We start from the raw sequence: 12,862 nt of genomic DNA, 5'->3' as shown, positions 1-12,862 counted from the left end.
GGGTATTCCTCTGAAGGATGGTGGGAGAGTTGTCGTGAATCGGCCATACAGCGCAGGCCTCTTACATCTGGGTCACCAGGCTCCCTGGTGCTAAGGCCAAATCTGTACCAACAGGTGGATCCCAGCAGGTGGGAGTCTGGGGTGCAAGGGAGGGATCTACACAGTCAACTGTTGCTCACAAACCTGGTTGGTCTGGCTGGGGGAAGGTGTCCACAGAGCTCCCCCAACCCCAGCGAATGGATCTAGTCCCTGCTTAACTGTTCCGGCAAAGTTGCCATTGTCCGGCGCCAAGATTTGGCCAGTTATGAGGTTGGGAGTTTGGGACCGTGCCAGAAGGCAGTGCTCAGGTGCGCCACAGGGATGGAGTGGGATCCAGAAATTGGGTCTTTGGGTCCCCGGCCCATGCAAAAGAAGGTGGTCAACCGACCCCCTTCATGCGGCCCAAGGACCTGTGGTGCAGGACCAGTGCATGGGAGAACACTCACTGATTGGGGACTGATCGGTCTCGCCCTCACAGATTTAGGGACACCCTTGGCAGTGGAACAGGTCCCATCTGTTCCAAAAGGATTCCCACTGCCCAATTAACCTATCCTATTCTGTCCTACACCAAGATTTGAGCAACACGTAGACCATCTGGACTGGCGCATGGTACAAGTAGAATTTCAGAGATTACCTTGTCAGATCTGCTCCTCAGCCTGGTAACTAACTCTTTAACTTTGGATTGCAGAACTGACAGACTACTTTTATGTTGGTCTATTTTTTTTCCAACATGGACAATGACAACTGGATCCACCCTTGCTCTGACCATGAGCCTATCTATGGTCAGCCTATCCAATCCCCCTAATGAGTGAAGCAAACCTGTGTTTCAATCCCCCTAATGATTGATCATTGTTGTTCTTCTTGTATTTACACAATAATTAGCATTCTTCTTGCCTGGATGGAGCACTTTGCATTTGCCTGCATTAAACTTCATTTTTCCCAGGTGCTTGTCCAATACTGAAAATTGTCTACAGTATTTCTTTTTAAATTGTATTTAATACCTCCTCCATGTTTAATTTCTCTTCAATTTTGGTATGTTATGTGAATTTCTTAATGTTATTAATTCAGAGTCAAAGTCGTTACAGTTTTTCTCAATCAGACATATTTCTTAACAAATTAACCTCCTTCTGAAAACCTTCACTACAGCTCTCAAAACAGTAAAACAGCATAACAATATACTGTAAAGATACACAAAGAAGGCAGAAAAAGGTTTGGAGAACCGCCCCCTATACTGTACAATGTACAAAACAAAATACGTCAAACTTTCAACAAATAGCTTGAGAGCAACGTCTGGTTCTGTGTCCAAAACAGGGACAACTAAACACAAAAGCAGTTGTGCTTTTATAATAGACCCTTTATAATAAGGGAAGCAGGAAGTACTCTACGTTGGTTTCCCTTCGGGGGATCTGTAGGAGAGGGAGAGGAAAGGCTAGTGCACTTCAAAAAAACCCGCTCTTTTTTTCCACCCTCGGTTAAGCCCTTAGCTTTCCACCCAAGTGCACGGTTCTGTTAAAAGGGACCTAAAGTAATCAAAATATTTGCACTATTTGTCAAAGCACACAAAGTCGGCCTTTTCACCATTTAACTTTTAACAGATGGATAGCAATTGTTGTAGTGTAGACATTAAAACAAAAAATGCTTAGTACTTGAATCACAACTGGGCATACTACATAGTGGTCCTGAAAATGCAAAATATTATTCTGCACACACCAATCAGACAAAAAAAAATTTAGTGTGTATTCATATGCAGTATGTGAGTACAGTGAAAATAAAAAGCAAGGAGGAAATTGTAACAAATATGCAATACAGGGTTGTAACAAAAAAAAAACAAAGGCAAGAAAACACAATGCATCCTGGAAAACAATATCTGAAATGCAAATGCTGAAAATACTGAAAACACTAATGCCATTTTTTATTCACCATAATTTCTTTTATCTCAAAACTTCATCAAGTCACATCAAATATTTTGTCTTGTAAAGACACAAGTGAACAACCTTCTGGCATATTTCAGCCATCCTTGGCAATCCTTTAACTATGATGATGTAATAAGCAGAATCAATTGTCTCTAGTAGGAACATTTAGTTTTGGGGCTAACATGGCTATATAAACTCGAACATCTTCACGCTGGAAGAAGTTTCACAGTTGGGTTTAAAAGCAGTGAATAGTGGCAGAAACACCATCAAAATTTCCTGGAGATCAGTAAACCAGTCTCTTACTGCATTTGATTGGAGGAACATGCATTGTCTCAAATTACCACAAAATTTGAGACCATAAGTCAAGCCTCACCACTACTCTGCTATTCTCAGGAATGAGAGCAATGTTTAAACCAGTCAATACGATACTCTTTGTTGTAGGGTTTAATGGGAGGAACACAGTTGAAAACACCATTTTCAAGTATTGCTGTACATATGGTTATGTTACCCCCATGCTTTCTACATTGCTTGATTTTATTCAGGTTGAATCTGGCCTCGTCCACATATGGAATTATGTCTGGCATGTCACTTGCAATCATCTCCATCACTTTCTGCAAAATATTTAAAGTAATATCCTGCCATCCATCCATTATCCAACCCGCTATATCCTAACTACAGGGTCACGAGGGTCTGCTTGAGCCAATCCCAGCCAACACAGGGCGCAAGGCAGGAAACAAACTCTGGGCAGGGCACCAGCCCACCGCAGATTTAAAGTAATATGCATTTTGTAAAATCCAAAGAGCGCAGAACACCATTGCGCACAACAAAGCAGTTACAATACACCTGCTACATTATAATATCTGTTTTATTATATGAAAAAGAAAGTGGCATGTAGCATTATTTTTTGACTTTACCTTTACATGAAGATATCTTGGCTCCTTCACCCTCTCAATGCTCCTTTCAAATGCAGCCTTGTGTGGCTGCTTCAGTGACAGTGTATGCCTCTACAGCAGCATGCTTAAATATGAAGTATTTTGCATGGATTAATTTATTCAATAAACAACTATGCCAATTTAAATGTAAAATATACATAACCAAGTGACAAAAGTATTATCAGTTTTGACCATTATGTCATCCTCAAATGAGAATTATAGCTATGCAATTACAGTTGTGCTTATTGTTTTACAAAATGTGCAATAAGAGTTGAAATGGTGCAGTTGTTGATTTCATTTAATGTTGTAAAGTTCTGAGGCACTGTTTTGAAAGAGAAATAGTCCAGGCACAGAGTCCTTACATTAAGTACTCCATTTATGACCACAACCCAGTTGGAGCATTCACTTCTTATTTGTACTCTTTGTTGTTGTTTAACTTCTAGGGCACCATAGATCACGCTGTGAAATTAATGTTTTCTCTCTCTGACTTTTACACCACTAGAAGTAGGCCTATCCCTGGAAACTGCTTGCAAGCCAGGAAACCATTCACAATGAACAACGTCATACATATTGCTTATCTTGTGATAAAAAAATGTACTTTGAGTGTACGATTAACTACTGCTACGCAAACCTCAGACGTATCTGCAGCCCGAGTAATTTGCATGTAAAGCACAAAGAAGGATGAAGAATGCTACAGCAACACCTCTGCATATGCTCTTTGAGCTCAGGGTTGCAAGGTTATGGCAAATTGCATTTTTTTAATTTGGTCTTCTTTTAATATGATCAAGGCACACACTTTAGTTGAGCAGTAGATTGATAATATATACAGTGGATTTAGAAAGCATGCAGATCCCTTCGGTTTCTGCACACCACTTTGTTGTGTTGTAGATGCAATGAGAAGTCAAGCAAAATTACACCTTTTATTGGCTAACTAAAAAGATTATAATATGCAAGATTTTGAGGCAGCTCAAGGCCCCTCTTCAGGCATCTTACTTGACTTCTCTTTGCATCCATAATGGCTAACATGGTGCAACACCCTTTTGTTGTAGATTTAACTTTAAATGGATACACTTGCCATTTATGCCCATTAGTCTGCACTTAATAGTCCATAATGACAAAGTAAAACATGTTTTTAGAAAGGTTTGTAAGTTTATTAAAATCTAAAAACTAAAATCTCTAGCTTATGTAAGTAATCAGACCCTTCATTTACAGCTGCAATTACAGCTTTGCACATCTGGATTTGGGCAGTTTATCCCGTTCTTCCTGGCAAATCTTTTCAAGCTGTGTTAGACTGAGTGGGGAGCATCTGTAAAATCACATCTTCAGGTCTCTCCACAGATGTTCTATTGTGTTTAAGTATGATCTTTGTCTGGGCCGCTCAAGAACAGTCAGAGACTTGTCCTGAAGCCTCCCCAGGTTTGTCTTGGCTGTATGCTTTGGGTCTTTGTCATGGTGAAAAGTAAACTGTCACCCCAGCCTGAGGCTACATATTCTCTTGAGCATGTTTTCTTTAGGGACTTCTCTGTATTTGTCATCCTTCCCTTAGTTCTGACTAGTCTCAATGTTCATACGGTTGGGAGACACCCTGTAACATGTTGTTTTAACCTCCACACTTGACTGTATGGATTGTATTAAACAGTGCCTGGTCTCCACCAGACATAGTGTGGAGTTCTGCCTAAAGAGTTCAAATCAGAGACTCTTTCATTTTTTTTTTTTTTTTTAAAAAGCCCTAAACTCCAAATAGGCTGTCCATCTTCTATCTAGCCACTCTGCCATAAATACCTGATTGATGAAGTGCTGCTTATTTCTGACAGGTTCTCCAATCTCTGCAGAGGACTTCTGAAGCTCTAAGTGACAAATCAGGCTCTCTTGGTTATCTCCTTGACTAAGGACATTCTTGCCTAAATTACTTACATTGGCCAAATGGCCCACACTAGGACGAGTGTTCCAAATGTCTCCCATTTTACAATTATTGAGGCCTCTTTGCTCTGGGAACACACAGAGCTTTATAAATGGTTTTATCCCCTTGCCCTGATCTTTACCACACCACAGAGAGTTCCTTGAACCTCATGGCTTGATTTTGGTCCTGACATGCAGTTTGGAATGTTGTTCCTTATATACAAAATTGTATGCCTTTCTAAATGAGGTCCAATCAATTCAACATGTCAGGTGGTAGACTCAAATTAAGTTCAAGACACATTTCAAGGATAATTAAAGCAAACAGGATGCCTGTGACCACAATTTGTAGTGTCACAAAACAAGTTTAAATATTTATGGAAATATAAGATTTCAGTTTTAGATTTTTAATTAATTTGCAAACCTTTCTGAAAACACATTTTCAGTTTGTCACTATGGATTACTTAATGTGGATTGATTGTCAAAATTGGAGAAATTATTAATTTAAAATGAAATCTACAACACAATGAAGTGTGCATAAAGTGAAGGCGTCTGAATACTTTCTGAATCCATTTGGACTCTAACATGGTAGGTTGGAGCATTTGTTTTTTTAATCAAAGAGTTAACTCTCCTCCAATGGAGCACCAGAGAACTGCTCACTGTCTTAGATGTATCTGCTCACATGCAAACAGTGGTGTTCATAAAACAACAGGCATATCCTAAAACTGGTGGTAATGATTTTTATTATTGGTCTTTTGGACGTAAAGGAGGAAAGTCATGTATATTGTTGATACTTGAGTTATGTAATGTACATTTTTGTGAAACCAAATATATAAAAGAGGACAATAGAGGCTCCCTTCATTCTCCTCTCTCATAACAGCAAAAAAATGATAACTCTCAAAATATTTCAGAATGATAAAACAATATATAGGAATTATTATCAACAAAATTCTGGCAATGTAGCAAAACATACATAAAAGGAGTTCCAGGAAAACAGAATTGTTTTAAAGTAATTAAGAGTATAAAGGCATCAAGTTAAACATGTAAGTATTGAATCTATGGTTACATTTACTTTAACGTGTTGGTTCTGGAATCTTTTAATTAAGACTAAGAACTGTTCCCAGCAGTCTGAACAACTTTATTAAAACTGATAGTAAAATTTTTTGGCCAGTATTAGTGCTCTCTTTCTCTCTTTTTCTGACCTGCGTTACACACAGCTTTGTAAAAGGGGCAGCTGTGTCTGTCGGAGAGAAGGAAGCCTATCAGCTCAACGTTTCATGTGCTACCATTGGCCTTGATGTTGAGGCTCCCATCACCTAACAGCTAACACTTAGGAACTGTTCTAGTACAATACATGTTTTGAACTTGTGAAATTAATACAATAGTATCAAGCTGTTACAATTCTATATTGTTGCCTGTTGAATTCCCAAGTGGTTTGTGTTAGGGCAGGGTGCCTAATTTCTTTCTTTTTTGATGTATGCTACTATTTCCCTGGTATTATGCTTATGTTCATTTAGGTTTGCAACCCTCAATTGGATTAAAAGGATTTGAACATTTTATGGTATATATCTCTGCTAAAAACAAATTTAAGTAAAGTATAATAATGTATACCACCTTATCTGAATATACTCTGTGTGTGTGCATTTAGGTACGTAAAAAACATGTTATTTTCATTACAAACTGAACTTCCACCCATACATCCATTTTTAAATTTATTTAATGCAATTCTGGGTCTTGGAGGACCCAGAGGTCATCTCAGTAGCACTGAGTGTAAGACAGATCTCTTCCTTGTAAGGTACGCCAACTCCTCACAGGGCATGCTCTTTAAAATATTCAGTAGGCATACGCAATCAAAAAGTATTTCAGAAAGAAACTGACATTTCTGGAGATGATGAATCAAACAATGCTCACATGCATGCAGAAATGACACCTCCACTGTGTGGATTGTCTTTTGATGTTTTCTGTATACAGGAAGTGGAAATGTCATCAGCCGGGCTGGGTGTTCTTCACTTCATCAACTTAGTGCTGACATGAGATTTTACACTCTTAATCATTTACATCTGCTAGTAAGTGGTCAGCAAGGCTCAGTGTGTCAAAATGACAAATGCGGTAGGCAATCTTTATGTATGCAAGAGAAAAGAAGATAATGTACATGTATGCATGCATATCTGTTCATTTTTGTGATATTCCTTGCAATGGATTAAAAGAATATTATATAAAAAATGGTCATAGTATAAAATATGGTCATAGATAGATAGATAGATAGATAGATAGATAGATAGATAGATAGATAGATAGATAGATAGATAAACTAGTTACAGCCTGGAAATATGGAAATATTGTGAAAGATAATAGAATAAATTAGTAAATCAGCAGCACACATTTCAAATGTAAGTTGTCTAAGTTAAAATACTGTGTGACAGAGTTACAGAACAGAAAGAATGTGTAAAAGTAACACTGTTAAAAAGGACAGAGAAATACATGTTAGAGAAAGTTGCGTATAGATTGTTAGCTATACAGACCTGTGTTCTGCAGAATTGTAACAGTAGTAGTGTTTTTCAATGATTTTATGACAGACAGCAAGCCAATGTACACAAGCCTGCTGAGCATAATTACATCACTTTTAATTGTTTTAGGTATAGACATATCAGCAGCATTCGAAACCCGTAGTAATCTGTTGATTTTAACCCAGCCATTAAAGAGAGGATAGCAGCAATCCAGTTAAGAGGTGATTAGACGTAGCATCTTCAGCATCTGATCCAAAAAGGCAGTGTTTCATAAATGACAACATTATGTTTTCACTGTAGATTAAATGAGTGATTTAACGGTCAAAACACTGTCAAGGCTAGAGACAGAGAACAGTGAGCTAATGTGGCCGTTCTCATGGTATATAGAGTAAATGTATGGCATTGTATGTTGGTTAGTTGATTCCGCACAAATAAACTTACTTTAGCATTGCCAGTATAGAGTGGGGTCTTTTCAACAAATTGTACCAGTAAGGCCCACCACTAAAGTCTGATCTAGGTCACTAGGATCACTGAATACAATAGTATAAAAGTAGTCCATCCCTGTGCATTCTCCTTACTATTTAAGGGGTAGTGTTTATTGAATACAAGAAAGGTGTAGGAACACTTCAGCCATTTGGTATGGTGCCTGCAAGATCCCCTCCATACATGCTTACTTTCTCAAGGCTGTTTAATCCAGATGAAGATGGTGTGTTGATGAAGCTTGTTCTAGAAGCTTTGAGCACAAAGAGGTAAACTGACCTGAACAGAGTTTCTGTTTATCACACAGTACACATATGCACATCACACTCTTTGACCAGCTTAGAATAGCTAGAATACTTACCCTACATGTCTCTGGAGACGCAGAAAATACATATGAGGAAAACCCACAGAGACATGGGGCAAATAAGCACCCCTTCACAGTGATGGCTAACATGTGCGCATTGTCTAAATCTCAGAAGCTGCAATTCCCTCTTCCTCTGTATGATGACTTCTTTATGCTTTTTACGTCACTATAACTCTAGTAAAAACATTTTGTAGCTACAATATGACACCTCCAGGCATATGGTCTCTTCATTATCAGGGTGCTATTAAGTGAAAAATATGCAGTAGTAATGACAAGACTGTGCTGTGTTTCCGTAAATATCTTTTAAGAACTAAATATTGTCCAAATAATATTGATGAACGTATTGCTTTCCCTGTTTTTCATCTGTTTCCGTTACTTTTTCTTAGTTCAGTGCTAATGTTTCTGAAGTTAGTTCACTCTTTCTTTCTAATATTTATGTAAAGTACTGTACAAAAAATTCTAGAAAAAGGGTCAGATGCTCTAAGCTTACCATCCTAAGGACAGACAGCAGATAGACTTGGTCCTCACTTGAGTTATCTCTTGGGAAGAAGCAACATCAACAGATGCCATAGAATGATTTGTGTCTTAAAAGCCTGGAGCCTGTGGTTTAAGTAACTCTCCACCTAGTTTCAGTGACGCCTTTTGAAACTCAGAGGGAAGCCATTGTTACAGCCTACTAAATCTGAAAGTGGTGAGAATCAGTGAGTGGGTTGTTTTTTCTATAGGCTGTTACAATTGTTCTACTCTTCTCTAACCTAGAAACAAAAAAAAGAAGGAAGGAGGCACTGGAAGGAATGTGCAACTAATTGACTCATATTGACTCATCATTATCTTTATTTGTTAATTTACCTTTATTAAGCATTGTGATAAGAATGCTTCCAGATATATTTATCCATCAGGCCATTAAATAAGAAATAATACATTTTTCATTATGTTTTCTTCTCCCAAACACAATCATGATCTGAGCCACAAAGATACCAGCCAATATCATTTCCTGTTCACAAAGAACTTTGTAGTTACCTCTCTTAGAAGAAATAGTAAACCACCACTTTTTAGAATGCTGCCAGGAAGTTCTTGAAAGGAAACTGTGTCACTAGTTTGCAAATCTGCAAAGAAAAGTAAGCTCAGATCTGAACAAAATGAATGGGATCAACCTGACACGGACAAGACAGTCAAGTTAGTCTTCAATCAATAATTTACAATTTAATAAAAATAACAACAGGTTAATTCCATTATAATAATCTCTAAAATATAAAACTACACTAAGGTCCGTGTGTCCAGTTCCTCAAAGCAATCTGATCGGTCACCTTAGTAGTGGTGTGACTGGTGATGCACCAAAAGAAAAAGTGCACGTATGAGATGCATGAGGAGAAGTAAAGGCACATGCTGAAAGAGTTGGTTTCAAAGATGGCAAGTAAGACAGAAAATGAGACAGGTGCCCAGAGGATAATGACCGAGTCAGAGAAGTCGGCTTTCAGGAACATGCTCAAGGGTCGCTTTCAGGAACATGCTCAAGGGTCAGAGTGCTGTTGAAGAGACGTTCACACACAAACACAGATGAAAGATGCTGAAGGTACACATAGGGAGAGGCAAAACATATTGTTTCCGTATTCTGTTATCTGTCTTCAACAGGTACCATGGCTAGTGATTTATAAAATTAAAATAACACTGAGATTAAAATCATACCAGTCTGGTATATGACACCTTAAATCATCATGATCATCTGACTAGTCTGCAATAGTTTAGTTCAATTAGATGTTTAATTATTAATGATTAGAATTAAATTAAAAAACAATAGAAGGCTCACACCACACATTTTTAATGGCTGCTATTAAAATTTAACCACTAATGCAATCAACATCAATAAAATTTATTTATGTAGCATAGTTTAATGCAAATCATGTAGCTCAAACTGCTGCATGCAAAGCAAAAAAAACTAATATAAATAAATAAATAAAACTTACAGAATACAGATAAACAAGCAGTAGAAGTGGAAAAGTTCTTAATCATGTCTTAAGTTATGATTAACTAACCTCATGTTTTACGTTCTACAGTTTAAAAGTCTGATGCAATGGTGAGATGGTCAGGAGGAAGAGAGGAAAATAAAAACTCCAGCTGATGAGATACTGGAGATAATAAGCCTCTGAGGGTTCCAAGTTCAAAAGATTTCTCAGCCCTACTGGACATTCTTCTAAAGGTAAATGTGCCAAAGTAGTTTATTATTTTGATGATACACTCTGCTAGAAGGTTAGATGCTGTGGTCCATGGCCGGCTTTTCATCCCGGCCGATACCCCCAGGCCGCCAGATGGAGCTCTCCCTGCAGCATGGAGGTGCCCCGGATACCAGCAGGGAATCATGGACTATGGAGTTTTCTCCTACAGACCTGCTGGATACCCCAGGGGCCAACAGAGGACACTGCAGGGAGGCTTAGAGAGTCATATGTGCCCTATAACCCGGAAGTGCGTCATAGGCAAAGCGACGGCAGAAGTGACTTAAAGATGAAGAAAAGGACTTTTTATCTGACCCAGAAGTGATAAGGAATCACATGGACTGGGGATTGGAACACTTCCGGGTCAGGGACTATAAAAGTACTGTAACAGCTCCCAGACGGCGAGCTGAGATGGGTGGTAGGAGGGCAACACGTCTGGGAGTGGTGGAGTGTATTATTGATTATTGTTGAGAGTTAGAGTATTGTGGAGAGGAGGGTGCTTTGTGCACTGTACAATTGTCCAAATAAAGGATTATTGGACTTTTACCTGGTGTCTGGAGTTGGATCGAAGGGTTCAAGAGGACGGCAAACCCTCAATCTGTCACAATGCAGTGCATCTTGACAAAAGTTACAGCATTTACATTCCTTCCAATTACCACAGGTTGCTGTAGGGTTCTTTGATCTGATGGCAAAACCAATGCTATAACCTATTACAGCCAGTGCACATTTAAAGAGTGGGCTTTAAGGAGTTTTTAAAAAAAGTTTCAGAATTTTAGTCCATTGTATCTATATTCGTGAAGAATTCCAGACTTTTGGTACATAATAGCAAAATGCCATCTTACGACTTCTTTTATGCTTGGCCTTTGGATTAATAATCAATTCAGTGTTAGGGGATTAGGACTATGAACATAAGGGGATATACACTTAAAATATAAGGAATGAGATTATTTGGATCTTTGAATACAAGTAAGAATATTTTAAAATCAATTCTAAAGGATACACATAACCAACATGACAGTGTTTAGACCATTAAGATGCGCTCAAGTTTTATTTTACTGTTTTTGATTCTTGCTGCTAAATTCTGAACTAGCAGCTGCCGTAGTCCTGTTATTGCTTTAGAGTAATCAAAGAAGCACTTTAAATAAATACTACTACAGTATAACCAAAATAACATCTCTCTCTATATAAAATCCAGCGTCTGTCTGCTTTTCAAGAGAGAACTACTTAACAGATTTAGATCAGGTTTTTTCCTATAATTTGCTAGAACATTCTGGTTGATTTTACGACTTGTCTCATCACGCTAAAAATCATAGTTCGCTAGCAGGAGTGATATATTCGTGCTAATCCAAGACAGAGGCTGTGGGCTGAGGGGGGGGAAGCGTGACGTCAGGAGTGGGGAGTTGGTCTACCTCTGTGCTTTGGAGTGTACCTTGCTCAGCTAGTGATACCTGTGTTCGGATTCAGCGGGTTGGAAATTGGATGGATGGATGGTACTGTTTCACTGCTATGCGGTGGAGCTGTGGGGGATTTGTGATAGAGCCTTCAGGGCTCTGAATTAAAGGGCTACCTTAAACATAATATAGTAAGCAAATTTAAACTTTCCTGGTTCGACTGAATGTAGATATGAGAGTGAGTGTGCTTCTTGTCCCATTTAGGGATTGTTCCTGCCTTGCGCTCAGTGATGGTGTAACAAACTGCAGTTCCTTGAACGTCGGATTGAAATAGGAGGTATTGATAATGGATGAATGTTTGCGGGAAGAAGAGTAATGCACATTTCATGTTATCGCCGCATGACTCTTGATTAATGGCTGAGGTGCCTTCTCTGTCTGCATATCATCCTTGTGTTGTTCTGTGAACTCCTTTCACCAATACAGGGTGTCAGTTGGTTTTGGCCAGTTTGTCCTCTGAAATCACTCTTTATGCAGCGTTCAGTTAATTCAAAAGGCTGCTGCAAGAATTATAAGAAAAACAAGAACTACAAACACATAACTCCAGTTCCTAAGTCCTTACATTGGTTCCCGGTTAAGTTTAGGACAGATTTCAATTTCCTCCTTTTAAAATACAACGCTTTAAATGGCCAAGGCCCTCCTTATTTATTTAAACTTATCATTACTTACACACCAGAGCACACACAAAGATCTCAAAATGTTGGCCTGTTTATTATTTCAAGGATTAATAAAATAACAGTGGGAGGCCAAGCTTTTAGTTGTAGGCCCCAAAGCTATGGAATGGTTTGCCTGCTAATAAATTCTGCCTCCGTTTTTAAATCCAGGCTGAAGACTCACTACTTCAGTTTAGCATACCCTTTATGAAGCTACTGATAAACTGTGCATACTGCATCTCTGTGCTCGTACTGAAATAAAAGCAATACAATATTTATAAACTGTTACTAACACTTGTCTGTTCTGTTTCTCTTCTTGGTATCCTTATGTGGCACTTGGTGCCACTGCTCTAATGCCAATAATCTGCCATCCCATGGAAAAGTCATCTTAGTTAAAGGACCACAGGAATCATTTGGATG

This window comes from Polypterus senegalus, chromosome 2, assembly GCF_016835505.1.
Source record: "Polypterus senegalus isolate Bchr_013 chromosome 2, ASM1683550v1, whole genome shotgun sequence".
NCBI classification, from domain to species: domain Eukaryota; kingdom Metazoa; phylum Chordata; class Cladistia; order Polypteriformes; family Polypteridae; genus Polypterus; species Polypterus senegalus.
This window is presented reverse-complemented; position numbering follows the sequence as displayed.